At 41.3% G+C, this 15,202-nt stretch overlaps 1 long non-coding RNA gene across 1 annotated transcript; it reads left to right on the top strand.

The window, feature by feature from the left end:
- Positions 1-1,143: 1,143 nt before the first annotated feature.
- Positions 1,144-11,117, top strand: LOC134484936 (uncharacterized). The gene is made up of 6 exons (XR_010062738.1): positions 1,144-1,247; positions 2,866-4,346; positions 4,840-4,979; positions 5,789-5,921; positions 6,323-6,510; positions 7,841-11,117. It is a non-coding gene; the product is annotated as an uncharacterized LOC134484936 (long non-coding RNA).
- Positions 11,118-15,202: the final 4,085 nt, after the last annotated feature.

The raw sequence follows: 15,202 nt of genomic DNA, 5'->3' as shown, positions 1-15,202 counted from the left end.
AATGAACATTGTTCAATGTATTTTTTTCTCTATCTTTTCAAACATATAAATCCACTGCCTTCTTGGATGCTAGCTTTCTGTGCGCTGAATAAATGGATGAAGAATTTATGATGAAAATGTGACAAAGTCTCTCTGTCTCAGCCCACAGAGGATAGTCGCTTACCCTGGAGTGTCCCAAGCAACAGAACGTTTTGTCACAGCATCGCAGTGTCAGTCAGAAGCTACCGTTTTACTCTTTTTACTCTGGATCTAATAAAAAAATAAACCAATTTTTATGAGGATGGATGAAGTAGGTTCTATAAACCAATAGGTATAACTCAATCTTAGGGTTCAAGTGAAAGTGAACCATCCACTAATATATGTATGTTATCTTGTGTCATTTAGGCTTTGGCAACTTGACACAAACTACAGAAATCTGACCAAGCAGAAGGATCTTAATTGGCTTATAGTCTCTAGGGGAGCATCATGATTGATTGATACCCCTAGGTACTAGGTCATGGCTGTATATATGTATATATACATAAACAGGCAACATCAAGGACAGCAAGCATGTAAGCAGCTTTATTCCATGGTGGCTGCCTTGTTTCTTGCCTCAAGAGTCCTGCCATGACTCTTCCATGAATTCTACTTATGGTAGAATATGTTGGGATATTTAAGCTAAATAAACCCTTTCTTCAGCAAGTTCTGTTTGGTCATGGTGTTTTACATTCCAGCAAGAGAAAGCACACAATACTGTGTGACTATACAATGAAGGATAATAGTCTGCAGCTTGTTGCAATTCAAATGATTCCACGTAGTATTATTAAAGTTGAAATCTTTATTGGAGTTTGGTTATCAACTATCCAAGAAAGGGTAATGTATTTGAAGATTGAACCCTAGCATGTGGCCCTGTTTGGTCAAGTTGTAGGAAATCAGGGAAATATAGATTAGCAGAAAGAAATTGGTCATAGGGGAATCTAGGGATTGCTAGCAAGGTATAAACAACTTGCTCAGGTCTATACCTTTTCATTGAACATATTTTCAGATCTTTAGGACTCAATGCAAAGAAAACCTGTGGGCTGTACCCAGCCATCATTGTTCCATTTCAGCTCTAACCACATAGAGTACCATTGTGAGGTCATTGACCTTCCAACTTACAATTCCTGTCCTTACAGGGAATGCTTTTGCTGTTGGTTGGAGAGTATTTGGATTTCTAGGCTCGTGAGCCACTGCATATGGTTCTTCATGAATTGTTGAGTCTGAACATAGTGAGTTTCCTTGACATTTCTATGTTTCAGTTTGGAGGTTTTTGTTTTATGGATTTAAACAATCTTTCTCTTCCTGTCCTTTCTTAGTTTAAAGTATGAACATAGACATTTTTATTTTCTTTGTTAATTAGAATTTGACTCCATTTAAAATGTCTTACTTTGCTTGATTTTATTTCTTTCACTGTAGGAACATTAGTTTATATTAACTACACAACATGAGCAATCTCGCAGTGATTTTTCCATACATGCACATGAAGAAATTTGACCACCTTCCAATCCCTGATCACACTGGCTCTTGACCAGATCTTCTAATTCCCTCAGTGTTTCCATTTTTTGTTCACTTAGTTTCCAAATACAATGCAAATTACTCCAAGTCTTCCTGCTCAGAAGACTGACAGGAGCTATTAAATGGTCTCTTCAGCAAGGTCACCATTGTGTCTCTCTGCTTCAGAAGAATGCCTCCTCCTACCTGGTTATTTTAAGATCAAAAAGGCAAAAGGCATGATTCCATGTAAGGGGCAAAGGCAATGCTCAAATCCCATTATTTTGATGCTAATTATGGAAGTGGGCATCTATAAAGAATCCAAAGACAGAAGAAAGTTAAATCTAAAAAAAGCCTTTTTTTTTTTTTTTTATTTCCAGGAAGAACTTTCCTTGGTGCTCCACTGTAGCCTGGCCCTCTATCAATCCGGGTACATCTGTCTGTAGCTATCATTCCACAGACTATAGTCTGCCTTAAGGAGGGTGAATGCTGCACAGGAGGTAGAGGCAATAATGATTTTGTTAAAGCAAAGTGTCATGCCTGGGCTCTTGATTCCTACTAGATAAGGAGCTCAAAGAACATGTCCAGGATCAAAAATTGCCTAATTTTGGAATGATTTGCCTAGCATTCCACTGAACCCATGTCCAAACATCTGCCTCTTTGGGAAAACACAGGGAAATTATAATGTCAATGATTCTCCCTAACTTTACAACCTAGGCTTGAGTAAAATTCTTCCTTGAATCTTAGGCTTTTCATCTGTTAGAAGGGAGACAGTGGGAAGCAAAAACTTCATGGTACAGCAGCAAATCCCTTTTCAGGTTCCTTCCTGTTCTCCAAGATGTTGATGAGAGGGTGTTTCTATCGTATATGACCTTCTGATTAGACTACTGGAAAGAAAGGCTTTGGTGCTCATTGGTGAACAGTACCTCTGTCTCCCTTTTATTGTATAATGGTTTTGCCTGTTAGAATTGCTACCTAGTGTTTAGTGTGGAATTTGCCAACATATGCTCTGTCTAAATGACAGTGAACATTTTATTAAGAGAGAATGTTCTCCTTGGACTCTGATATACTACAGTTCAGTGACTTGGCATCTATCATGTAGCTGGTTCTGGGTGTGTCCATTGAGGTACCATTAATGTGTAAATTTAAAAACGTGTGATAGGAGTTGATGGCAGCATACCTTCAAGTACATGGTAGAGGTTGACCACAGCTTTTGCACCTCAGTCATTGATGTGACACTCATCTGTGGCTATGCCCATGTGTAACAGCAACCAATAATTTTTGAAGCATTGGGAACATAGATCATGTACAAAACAAAAGCACTCCTTTCTTTTCTTTTGTTTACTTTTCTTCTAGGTTTCATGGAACAGGCTCTTCTGGAGCACATGCTGGCCTCACCATCACTACATAGCCAAAATTGGCTTGAATGTTGCTCATCATGCTGCCACTTTCAAAAATTTTATAATTAGTATGGGCTCATCTTTATGAGATTCTACTGATTTTCCCCTTTAAAAAATGTGTGTAAGCTGACTTTGGAGGGCTCTGATCAGGCAGGGCACAGCTAAGTTGATTGTGTCTAGATGTGTTGTATGCATGTCTGTGTTAGGCCAACTGATTTTTCAAACTTCAACCTCAATACAGCAATAGTAAGATTTTGGAACTCACAAGTAGTAGAGACTTGCTACAGTGCAGAACATGTGGCCTTTAGCAAAGGGATCTATAGAATGATTTCATGCTATTTTTTGACTATCTTAGAATACCTCTACAGTGCCAATTAAAAACAACTCTGTTATGCAATCTGCTACCTTGCTCTTGCCATGCCAACATTAAGATGCACAAGCAATCAATTTCTGTTGTTTGTAAGGAGACAACTAAAGCATATTTTGAGAGTAGAAGGGCCTATGTTGCCAGGATACTGCTTCATCTTTCACATCTCTTGTTTATAGTGTCCTGGCTGACAGGTATTTCCTTGGTCATGTTAAACATGTCAGCCCCCTGTCCATGGATCATGGGCTTTGGTGAGAAGACTCAGGCCTAATAAGGACATGGGATGAATGGTGTCCTCTTCTTTGCAGCCCCACAGATTATGGTTTCACACCCTGGGGCACTACAAAAAAACAATATTTTGTCATAACTCCCAACTTAGTAAGGAGCTAACGTCCTTTACCATCCATTAATCTTATTTTAAAAATAACAAACTGAATACTTTGAGTATAGACATGAGTTACTAAAAACTTATAAAAGCTGGATTCCAAGTGAAAAACAAAACACTCTCCATCTACTAGCTAGTGTGTACCAGAGCACATACATGAGGACAGACAAAGCTCTGGAGTTCATTGACATTCTTAGGATTTCCGGTTTGATGTTTAACATGGAAAGGGTCTGTATTAAAGTTTCAGTGTCAAAGTTCCCACAGAGTGTCCAGTGTTTGAATGTTGTTCCCACCCAGTGTCACTTTTTGAGGAAAGTTAAGGGCCTTGGGCTGTGGGCCTAGCAGAAAAAAACAATGGATCAATGGACAATATTGGAAACAAACATTTGAGTGTAAGCAGCCCTCTACTGCCCCACTGAGGAAGAATCTTGGAAACAGAAAGCCAGAAGAACCAATGGGCTCTGCCCAGCCACCATTGGTCCATTTTTGCTCCGACTTCACAAAGAAGCATCGTAGGACGTCATAGATACCTGTTCACTTACAGATCTGCCTGAGACTGTCTCCTGTACCTACAGTACTGAAGTTGGCATTTGGTTGAAAAGCTACTAGAGTCCGATGCTGAAAGATTCTACTGGAACTTCCAGGAGCTGTTAAACATTGACATAGTGCATTTATCTCCACTTTGGTGACTTTAATTTACCTTTTTCATAGTGATTTCCATATTTGCTGTCTTGATTTATGCATTTAAATTTTCCATGTTCTTTATTATCTTCCACACTACTTTTTCTTAATTTTAAGTTGTGTTTGATAAGTTAGAGAATTTTATTTTCATTTATATGTATAAGTATTTTGCCTTTATGTATGTTTGAGCACCATGTCCCTGGTGTCTTCCGTGGAGGTCAGAAGAGGAAATCAGATTTTCTGAAACTGGAATAGGACATGGTTGTGAGTTCCTATCCCACACCTGGAATTAAAACAATAACATGTTCACTTACCATAATTGGGCTTTTAAACAAACCCAAACTCTTATTAAAACTACCCGTAGTTGCACTTCCAGAAAATCTGATGCCCTGTACTGACCTTCAAAGGTAATAAATAATATTACATAAAAAGTTTTGTATAACTTTTTAAAGTGACGTATTGTGCTTGTGACTGTGCTGTGTATGGATGCCCTATAGGCCAGAAGTATACGATCTTCTAGAACTGGATTTAGGGTACTTGTGGACTACCTGACCTGTATCCCAAGAACCAAATGCAGGTCCTCTGCAGAAATCATAGACATTGTGGACTCCAAAGCCAGCTCCCCAGCCTGAACCTAGTGAGTTTTGAAGTGTCTGTTGTGTTATCAACTCCTCTTGAACCTGATTTTCTTGCTGTGTTGGTTCACAGTGATTGCTGAGATCAGGGGAGAGGGAGGCTATCCTTTTCAATGAACAGTTCTTACTGTCTGTGATCCTTTGTTTGAGTTGAACCCTGTCAACATGGTCTGGCTCTCAGTTTGTATCTACTGCTTTAGAAGGTATTTCATTGTCTTCCCAAGCATTCAATGTGCTTGACTAGGTTGTCTGACTTTTTTTTTTTTACTTTTTATTATATTTATTAATTAGTGACTGTGACAACTGCCCCACTTTCCAAGAAAATTTTTTTTGATACTGCTACAGTGTGCTGCAGTATCATGGTAAGGGGCTGTAAGTGGCATGAAATATAAGGACCACAATTTTTAACTGCAAACCATGATGGTGTGTAATGATTAAATGAAAATATTTGTTATGGATGGTCAGATGAATATTCCAAAATATCATATCTAAGGTATTTTCAATTGTTTCTCCTGTCTTCTTGGGTATTTGTAGCTACAAACATTGTCTTGTGCATGATTTTAAATGTCCCATTTTTAATTCCTCATTGCAATTTTGGTTCCAGTCATATCATGAACAGCGTGATCATGGAGCAGGACCAGCTGGCCTGCTCCTGTATTGATGAGAATGTCATAACTAACTATAAGTTGTTGGCCACCCGGGTTGAAGGGAACTTTTTAGAGGTCTAACTGGCTTTCCATGTCCCCACACTGATCTGTGTGGCTGTAAACATTTTCCAAAACGTCAAGATATATGTCTTGCTTTTCTGCAGGAAAGTCAGCAATGTGAAATCACTTGACCATCCTAACTTTATCAAGCTGTTTCACATGGTCAGACAAGAGAAAACACCTACCAGTTGAAGGATAATGCCTCGGATGGAGAGATACTAGAACAAGTCATTGAAGGTGGGGGTCTTTAAAGGAAAGTCTCTATGCAAGGTTCAAAGGATGTTTGCCGTGATAGTACATGCTGTGCAGTACTGCCATGACCATCACATTTTCCACAGAGACATAAAGACCAGCAAGCTGTTAATCGACAGCAGTAGGAACGCCAAGCTGTGTGATTTTGACCTGGGTAGAAGCTAGCAGATTTCTGGGACACACTTCCTTACAGTGCCCCAGAATTTTAGCCAGCACAGGAACATGAGAGCTGCCCTGTGGATTACTGGAGTTTAGGGGTCCTCCTGTTCTTCAAGGTGGCCAGGATCTAAGCTTTTTGGGGCAAATATTTTGCAGGTGTGAAACTGCAGATTATCAAGCACCACAAACTTTAGCATTCCTTTTTATGTTTCCATTTATTTTTTAAGGTCATCACTGAACTATTGATGGTCAATCCCAGAAGAAATCCCACCATCCACAAAATCATGATGTGCCTCATGATTAGTGAAAGTGAGGCATGTTTATTACCTCCTTCCTGTGTATTTCTGCTTTGAAGTTTTGAAGAGGACCAGAAGCCAGAGAGTAGGAATGTGCAGGCTCTTTTAACAATTTTATGGTAAATATAATCCCCGTATCAGCACCTGATTGAAACATTCTAAGACCTCAAGTGTATCCATGTGTCCAATCCTGGTTTCAAACCATGGAGGTAAATTTAATATTTAGGGGGATGCACCATTCCCTTGTTTTAGAATTAGAACCTCTACAACGGAAATCTGGGACATGTATATTTGAGGGACGAGAGCTATTATAAGTCAAACAACACAGTGTATTAGGTGATAAAATTCTTAAGAACAGGAGAAAGGGGCCAGGCAAGAAAGCTAGAGGGTGGCCCGTTGAGAGCTGGTGGAACAACCAGATCAGGTGATAAATAGCACTCAGCTTAATCAGGAAGCTTTCATGGGACAAAAAGGCCAGTGCAAAAAGGAGCACAAGCTTTGTGCCCATGAAACAGAGAGGCAAGCACATACACCTCTTGCACACTCACACCTGTATACCCCTTATTGATTCTGTGAGACTGGTGTCCAGTCAGCTCTAAGATCTGTCTGTCTCCCTCATACTCCACGATACTGAGGTTATAGACACATCGGCACCACGCATAATTTGCAGGTAGGTTCTGGGCATTTGAACTCAGGTCCTCATGCTTGCACAAAAGTCATTTCACCACTGAACCATCTCTTCTGTCCCTCTAATTTGTTGACTTTAGACAAAAACCTGGCAGCTTAAAACAAAGGTTTTGCATAACACATTCTTCCACCAGCAGGCTGTCAAGATTTTTCCAGCCTTTTGATTATTTAATAGGTAGAGAAAATGAAGCTGACCAAGTCTCCTAAATGGTAACATAATAATAATAATAATAATAATAATAATAATAATAATAATAATAATAATATAAGGGTGCTGCTTACTGCCTTGTTCACTGTGGCCTGCTTAGCCTGCTTTTCTATAGCACAAGGGACCCCCAGCCCAGCGATGGCCCCACAATGGTCTGGGCCCTCCCAATCAATGGCTGATGAAGAAAATGCCTTACAGGTTTGCCTGCAGCCCAGTCTTACAGAACATTGTTAAATTGTGGTTCTCTCCTCTGAGATGACTCCAGTTTGTGTCAAATTGACATAAAACTAGCCATAACATGAATGTTGACCAAAAAAAATTCTGAAGATAAACTGAAAGTGAAAGTATGATTTCCTAACTTCCAATCTCAGGTACTAAATTTTTCATTTTTAATTCAGTATTTTTTGACCTTAGCCTGGGAGTCTTTCAAGAAGGGATTTATAATATCGTTCAGCAGTTTAGTGTTTCACTGGGCCACATAAAATTAATGTTTTTGAGAGTTAGAGGCAGCTTAATATGCATAATGTAAGTTTTATTCTATCATCAATGTACAGGTGACCTGGTCTACATTGAACAGTTGTTGTACACGCAAGGCTCTGTGTAAGACTTAAGATGGTGTTGGGATATTATAAAGACAGAATCAGGCATGAGGAGTTCATGGTGATGAGAGTGAGTGACAAGCTGCTCGGGTCTCCTGTCTGAGAGTGGAGCTGCTTCCTCACAGATCCGCGTACAGAGGTGAGGCCAGTCTCAGTCTGTCCCTTCTTCATCTTCCCCAAATAGAGAGAGAGATTGGTCAATTAACTTATCAAAAGTGTGTTTTCAGTTTATATTCTTGTAGAATATAGGTTATATAAAAATTTAGAAATAATACATACATACATACATACATACATGCATATATACACACATACATACATACACACATATATACATGCATACATTCATACATACACACATACAGACATGAATGGCAGGAAAAGCCACACTTAAAAAGGTGTTAGGAACTAACCTGGGGTGGCTCATTACCACCCCATAGGTGCTGAAAGCACACAGTAAGGTCTTTGGTTTAGATGACAATGTTTTAAAATAACACAAGTCACAATAGGACCAGAAACAAGGAACAGAACAAAGATTTGAAAAAAACAGAGCTCTTTTTCTCCTCTCCTCTCTCAGTGTCCCTTCCTCTCTCCTACTCACCCTTTCCCCATGGCAACTTCCCTGGCTTTGGTCCTTGGGGCCAGTGAACTTGCCCACCAGAAAGCATCTTCCCGATAAACCCGTCTTTAATATAAAAAAGGAAATATTTGAAGACGCAATTGCTGATAAAATTTAAAAATTGATTGATACCAGCAACATAACTCAAAAATTCATAAAATATTAAAAAGAAAAATAGATCTGGAAATTAAAAATATAAAGCCTTATAAGTCAGTAATCCAACCAGCTATATCTGTAACCGAAACAACAAGCCTGTCAAAAACCTATACACATCATTGTGTCACACTTGAATTTCTGAGAAGAAATGATTTTGAAGGCAACCAGAGAAATAGTAGCAACATTAATGCAGAAAGTGAAGATAAAAATTATAGTCATTTTCATACCAGAACTTGTAGTAGCTTGAAGGTATCTTTAACATGGCCTACGGGAAGAAACTATGAATCCATAATTGTACACACAAAGTAAAGTAAAGAGAATGAAGACTTGTGCAGGCAGACAAATGCTGAGTGCACATCATCTGTGTAATCAATTCAATCAGTGGATCAATTTCATGATAAAATGTTTTCCAGGCAGGAAAGACTATGACACCAGAGAGAAACCAGGATCCATACTGTGCAGAAAACATATTAAGAATCACATAAATGAAAGTTTAAATAACTTCTATTTTAACATTCTCTAAAAGAAAATTAGCAGTGGTAAAAATAGTATCAACAGTCTATTTGTTTATAGAACACTCAGAGGTAAAATATGTGCAAACGCTAATAACAGCACCACAAAGTTAGGAAGGAACATTGAGAATTTATTGTGCTAAGGTCTTCATAGTGCATATAATTTGAATGTAGACTCTGATTCATTAAAGCGTACACTGTAAACACTGGGACAACTAGAAGTATTAAACATAATCGTGATGCTCTTTTATATGAACACAACATGCCCTCCAGGATAAGGAAGACCTGGGGTTTTAGAACCATGAGGTCCTTTACTGCAGGGACAGCACTGGAGCCTCTAGCGAAGTCAGAGTAGAGCTGACCCGGGAGGTAGTTCTGGCCTTGTTGGAGGACATGTCACTGTAGAGCTGAGCTGTGATGTCTTATGCTTAAGCTCTGCCCAGTGCAGGAGACAGTCCCTTCCTAGATGCGTTCAGATCAAGAACTCTCAGCTCCTTCTCCAGCACCGTCTCTGCCTGCAGCTGCCACGCTTCCTGCTAATATGATGATGGACTGAACATTATCTGAAGCTGAAGGCAGCCCCAGTTAAATGGTCACCTTTGTAAGATTGCCTAGGTCATGGATCACTTCACAGCAATGAAACCCTAAGTCACTGGTTCTTGGTAGCTTGAAGTCTAATGTAGAGAAATTCATTAAATGTTAACAAAATGCTTTTCAAAGAGAATAACTAGGAATGAGCAATAATCCAACTGCAATGATGAAGTGAATAATAAAAATGTCCAATTTATAACTAGAAATGCCACAGATTTTAATATCCAACACATAAAAATACATTAATCAGGAATTGTTTAAACACACCAATTAAAAGACAGCAAGTATTGAACTGGTTGAAAAGCAAATTAAACCTTGTACTGTTTACAAGAATGTTTATGGTGCAAACCTTAACCAATAGAATTCTGAAGTCTCTATACTAATGTGGGACCAAGTAGAACTCAGAAGATAAAATTATGAAGAATGATGTTGCTTGGGAGGAAAAGGCTAATTACTAGGAATATATAGCAATCCAAACAGTAAATACATGGAATGTGAGAGTTTCTAAGGAGGTGGAATAAAGCCTCAAAAAGAGTCCAGGTGGTGGTGGCTCACGCCTTTAATCTCAGCACTTGGGAGGCAGAGGCAGGAGGATCTCTGTGAATTGCAGCCTGGTCTACAGAGAGAGTTCCAGGACAGCCAGGACTACACAGAGAAACCTTGTCTCAACAAACAACAAACAAACAAAAAAAGCAGAAGAAAATGTGCAAACCCACAAATGTAAATTCAGGACTCCCATTTTTGAGCTGTGCTTGGTGGTTTTCATGGCTGTAATCCCAGCATTCAGAAGACAGAGGCAAGATGATTGGATGTTTGACCCGGGCTACCCTCATTCCCAACTGTACAGCCCCAGGCTTATGTGCAGCTGAGCCATCGGGTTCCAGCTAAGACTAGAAAATGGACACTTTTGGGTTTAAACCTCGATTGCCAGATGCCGTCAGGTGTCTGCTGAGACATTAATCCAGTTGGGTTTGCCATAGACCTTCGGTGGACAGCTATGCCCAGGCTGGCAGGGCATGATTTAAACGACACAGGGCCGTTTGCCATCTTGACTATGGGATAAAGAAGGGGGAGTCATAGCTTCACTGACTTAAGGGCAGCCACATGGCTGGCAGCCATCTCTGTAATGGGTCAGAAAAAACAAAAGCAGAAACAATGGACCTCGCTTGGTGGCCCTGACAGCCAAATCTTGTCACATAATAGTAACCCACTTGGTATTAATTGTGAAGGCATCACATTGTTTTCAGTTATTAGAACTTAGTTTTTGTCTTCCAAAAATTATGGTTATGCTCTGTCTTTACTCTTTAAAAGGTATTCATTTTATTTTAACACACAGGGACAGTTTAGAGCAGGATTAGGGTTAGGGTTAGGGTTAGGGTTAGGGTTAGGGTTGGTTAGGGTTAGGGTTAGGGTTAGGGTTAGGGTTAGGTTTAGGATTGGTTAGGGTTAGGGTTAGGGTTAGGGTTAGGGTTAGGGTTAGGGTTAGGGTTGGTTAGGGTTAGGGTTAGGGATTCAACCCATGCCAAATTAGAGTGTTTCCAGATTTATTTGGGGCAAATCTCTAGTGGGCTCATTGATCCCAAGGATAGAGTTCACTAGTCCCAAAGAGGTCAGAAAAGTCGATATGGGGAGTAAGGATAAGGAAGGGTGGGAGAAAGAGAGAAAGAGCAAGCAAGGCAAACAGGGAGAGAAAAATGATGTAATGGGGGGGGTGACAGGGAAAGTGGAAGGAAGAGAGGGAAGGATGGAAAGGGGAGGGGGAGGGAGGGAGAGGCGGAGAAACAGAAAGACAAAGAGTATAAAATTTCTGGATTATATAGGAAGAGCTTCTAGGGAAGGGAAAACTTGGCCCCTGCGCTGTAAAGTTCAAGGTACAAGGTGGGGTATGCTAGACACGCCCTGTTACAGGTGGGGACTGAGGAGTGCTGGGAGAACCTGGAGGCCCAGACAGCTTTGGTGTGTTAAATATATGAAGGTCAGCTGATTGTCGGGTTTGAATCCCAACAGCCACAAAACAAAACTCTTGTTTCCTCAAATCTCTCTTTAATTGTTAATATCTTGGCCACCCTTCCACTTGTGGGACAGATTAATGACCCCACTGCAAGTTGAGTATGGGGGTTATGCAAGCTGTATACCTTGATTCCAGGAGAAGAAAGGGAAAGAGCTTACTGAGTTTTGTGGGCTGAGTTCAGGTTGAAGTGAGGACCTGGTGAGCACAGGGTCACCGCCCACAAAAGGGAGGAGGAAGCGGCTGAGCGGTGGTAGGTGGCCTGGTGGGTACTTCCTAGGGCTGGGCGGGGAGACAGATGAGAACGCTATTGGAGGACAGGCACAAGTGCTACTGAAATGCAAATCCCTGTAGATCTGGAAATGGTCTGGCCCTGGGCTTGAAGCTTAGGCCGAGAGCTGTGTATCCTCACTGTATCTTCAGCTCACTCTAACCATTACGGAGGTGCTCAAGTCACTCAAGACTACTGGCCAATCAGAGTCTTCACTGGAGGAGCCAATCAGAAGAGAAGGCGGGCATTTCCGTGTGCCTTGTTGCAGGATTCGCTTAGTGGCCAAGCCTTCTTAAATGGTCCTGGCTGCTGTGCTCTGTGTCCCTCGGTTGGATTCTGTGAGGCATGCTCAGGCAAGCTCCAAAGTTGCGACATGGTGAGCACATTGTCAGGGCACACAAAGGGGCAGGAGACGTGGAGGGCCGGCCAGGCGGGCGGCGGGAAGCGGGGGGGGGGGGGGGGGTAGGAACTGAGCAGTGGGAGCTGGTGTGGTGGTTCTTTCCTGGGGCTGAGTGGGAATTGGCCACTACCTGTGAGGTCTTAGCCACTCACTGGACCCAGAGGCAGTTTCTGAATAACTTCCCTGTAGGGGTGCAACTGTGCAGAGCATTTGGCTTGTGTATGGAAAGATCCTTGGCGTGATCCCAAACTCAGAAGCCTGGTTTCTACAAGTTCCGTTCATAGCATTTAACATTAAGGTGTAAGATCCATTTGGAGTTATTTTGTGGAGGTTGTGGAAGGCATCTCATGTGCTGGGTAGCAATCCAATATCAAACTGTAATGTAAGAGTTGAATTGATGATGTAAAGGATTTGCTAAAGGTTAGGAAATAGCGAGGCACACCAAGTAGAATTTAGCTGAGAGAGGACTGCCTGCAAAACACCCCACGTGTAAGTAGTAAGCTAACCAGGCCTGTTAGAGATTAGGATGCTAGGATACACAAGTTTGTTCACCAGGATTGTCCAGAAATATGGCAACAGACCCTGATTTGCAACCAGCCACTAGGCCCCTCTCCATATCAAAGAGCAGGCCTCTAACAAGCTGATCAATGGGGCATTACAGGATCACAATCAACAGTAAGGCCTGGTGAGCAATGAAGGTTTAGTTTTCTTCTTGAGAAAAGCATAGTTCTGCCACATGGGCAAGATGACACCCAATGACAACCATTAGAAAAGGTAAAACAAGGGGCTGGGGATTTAGCTCAGTGGTAGAGCGCTTGCCTAGCAAGCGCAAGGCCCTGGGTTCGGTCCCCATCTCCGACAAAAAAGAAAAAAGAAAAGAAGAGGTAAAACAACAACAAAACATTGTTTTATTGAGTGCTGGCCTGATCAAGCTATGCTTTCCCTCCTTTTCCTGAGATCTCCATGTTTGAGCTCCTTCTGAGACTCAGGGACATGCTTGGCAGAGCCAGTGAGCATCTAGGGCCTAGTCCTTGGGATCCTTCACTGGGTCCCTGGGTATAGAGATCAAACAGCTCCCCTAAAACCAGGAATGTGCTTGGGGCCAGGGCATTTGGGAGAGGCTGCTTAAGATTCTGAAAAAACAAATCTTCCCTGTTGTGCTTTGCCCTGTAGTTTTCTGTATTTTGATGCTAATTCCCCTGCCCCAAGGACAGCTGCCTAGTCACCTACTCAGAACTCAGGTGACTTCACCAGATCCACCTCCCCATTGAATTTGTAAAGTACAGGTGAGGGGCAGGTACAGGATAGAAGGAGGCCTATCAATGGAGGAGAAGGAAGGATGGGCAGGAGAGAAGTTTGAAAGAGGAGGAGGAGACTAGGACAGAGAGGAAGAGAGAGGAGAGAGGAGAAGCCATGGCAGGTGATGTTAAGAGTCTGCTCTGTGTATTTACAGGTTGTTATCAATGTTCCTAAGGGATGGTTGGTACTGGACTGTGTATGTTTAAGATGGCAATTATATCTTACCAATTGGATCTAAGATTATTGTGTTGTGTGTTATTTATGTGGGGGTTTGAGTGTAGGAAAGTGTGCAGGTGGGATGTGTTTCTGCCAAGATACCTAGCAGGCACTGCTGTGCTGGACCTAGTGGGATAAAAGACCAACAATACCCTCTTTATTTTTACATTTTTACAACATCCCTTCCCACCTTATGGGGCTATGGTTCCCAAGGCCACTATAGGCTTGGTAAGGAATATTTTTGAAATACACTTGAGTTCCTTGTGCAGCACCGTTTGATTAGACTTTTCCTGAGTGTGTCCCATTATATGATGTTTCTGCTAAGTTCGTAGTTTTATCTTTCTGCTGACTCATAGATGTCTCCCGGTTCTTTCCATTTACCTTTTCTAAACCATGTGCAAGATGATATTCTTCTTAAGCTTATTTAGCTAAAGACCACTCCACCCCCACCCCAGTTTTTATACTTTCTAGCTTTTCCTTTTCCTATGTTTTTCTTCATCTTGAGACCTTCCACTTAGGACACTGTCACTAACCTACTGTTTTTGGCACTGGTGTACTTAAGAAACATCCTGGAAATGTTTGCTGTGTAAATGGCCTATTTAAGTGGCCGGACTTGTAGCTTCCAGTTTATATTTAAATTGTTCAAAACTTAACCTGGAAAAAAAAATGGGCTGGGGAGATGGCTCAACAGTTAAGAGGACTGACTGCTCTTCCAGAGTTACTATTTCCAGCAACCACATGGTGGCTCACAACCATCTGTAATGGGATGCTCTCTTCTGAAGTGTCTGAAGAAAACCACAGTGTACTAACATATAAATAAAATAAATAAATCTTAAGGAAAAAAAAAAAACTTAACCTGGAACCTGAAGCTAAAACAAACTTAAGGGTGACAGCATACATGGAATGTAAAATCTACCGAGGCTAGATTCTCTTTTAGCATTTTAGACCCAGTTAACTGGATCTGTGCTGGTCTTTGCTACTTTGTGGTTTCTTTTTCCCCACTTTTAATCCCCCTCCTCAGCCCCCCTCCCCCCACCCTCGTTTCACCCCCTAACACCAGATAAGAGAGAAACAAGCATGGAGGAGAAAAAGATCCTTGAATCTAGTTCCTTGTACTCGACCAACCAGCATGAGTCGAACAGTCTCTGCTGGGGGCAGTGAAGATGCAAAGCCAAGAGTTAGATTTGGGGGGACTGCTGGTTAATACAACTGCCTGGAGTTTGTTTTTCATAATTTTTCTGTCCC

Source organism: Rattus norvegicus, chromosome 1 (assembly GCF_036323735.1).
Source record: "Rattus norvegicus strain BN/NHsdMcwi chromosome 1, GRCr8, whole genome shotgun sequence".
In the NCBI taxonomy this organism is placed as follows: domain Eukaryota; kingdom Metazoa; phylum Chordata; class Mammalia; order Rodentia; family Muridae; genus Rattus; species Rattus norvegicus.
Note: the sequence above shows the minus strand (reverse complement) of the source record. Positions and strands in the feature narration are given on the sequence as shown.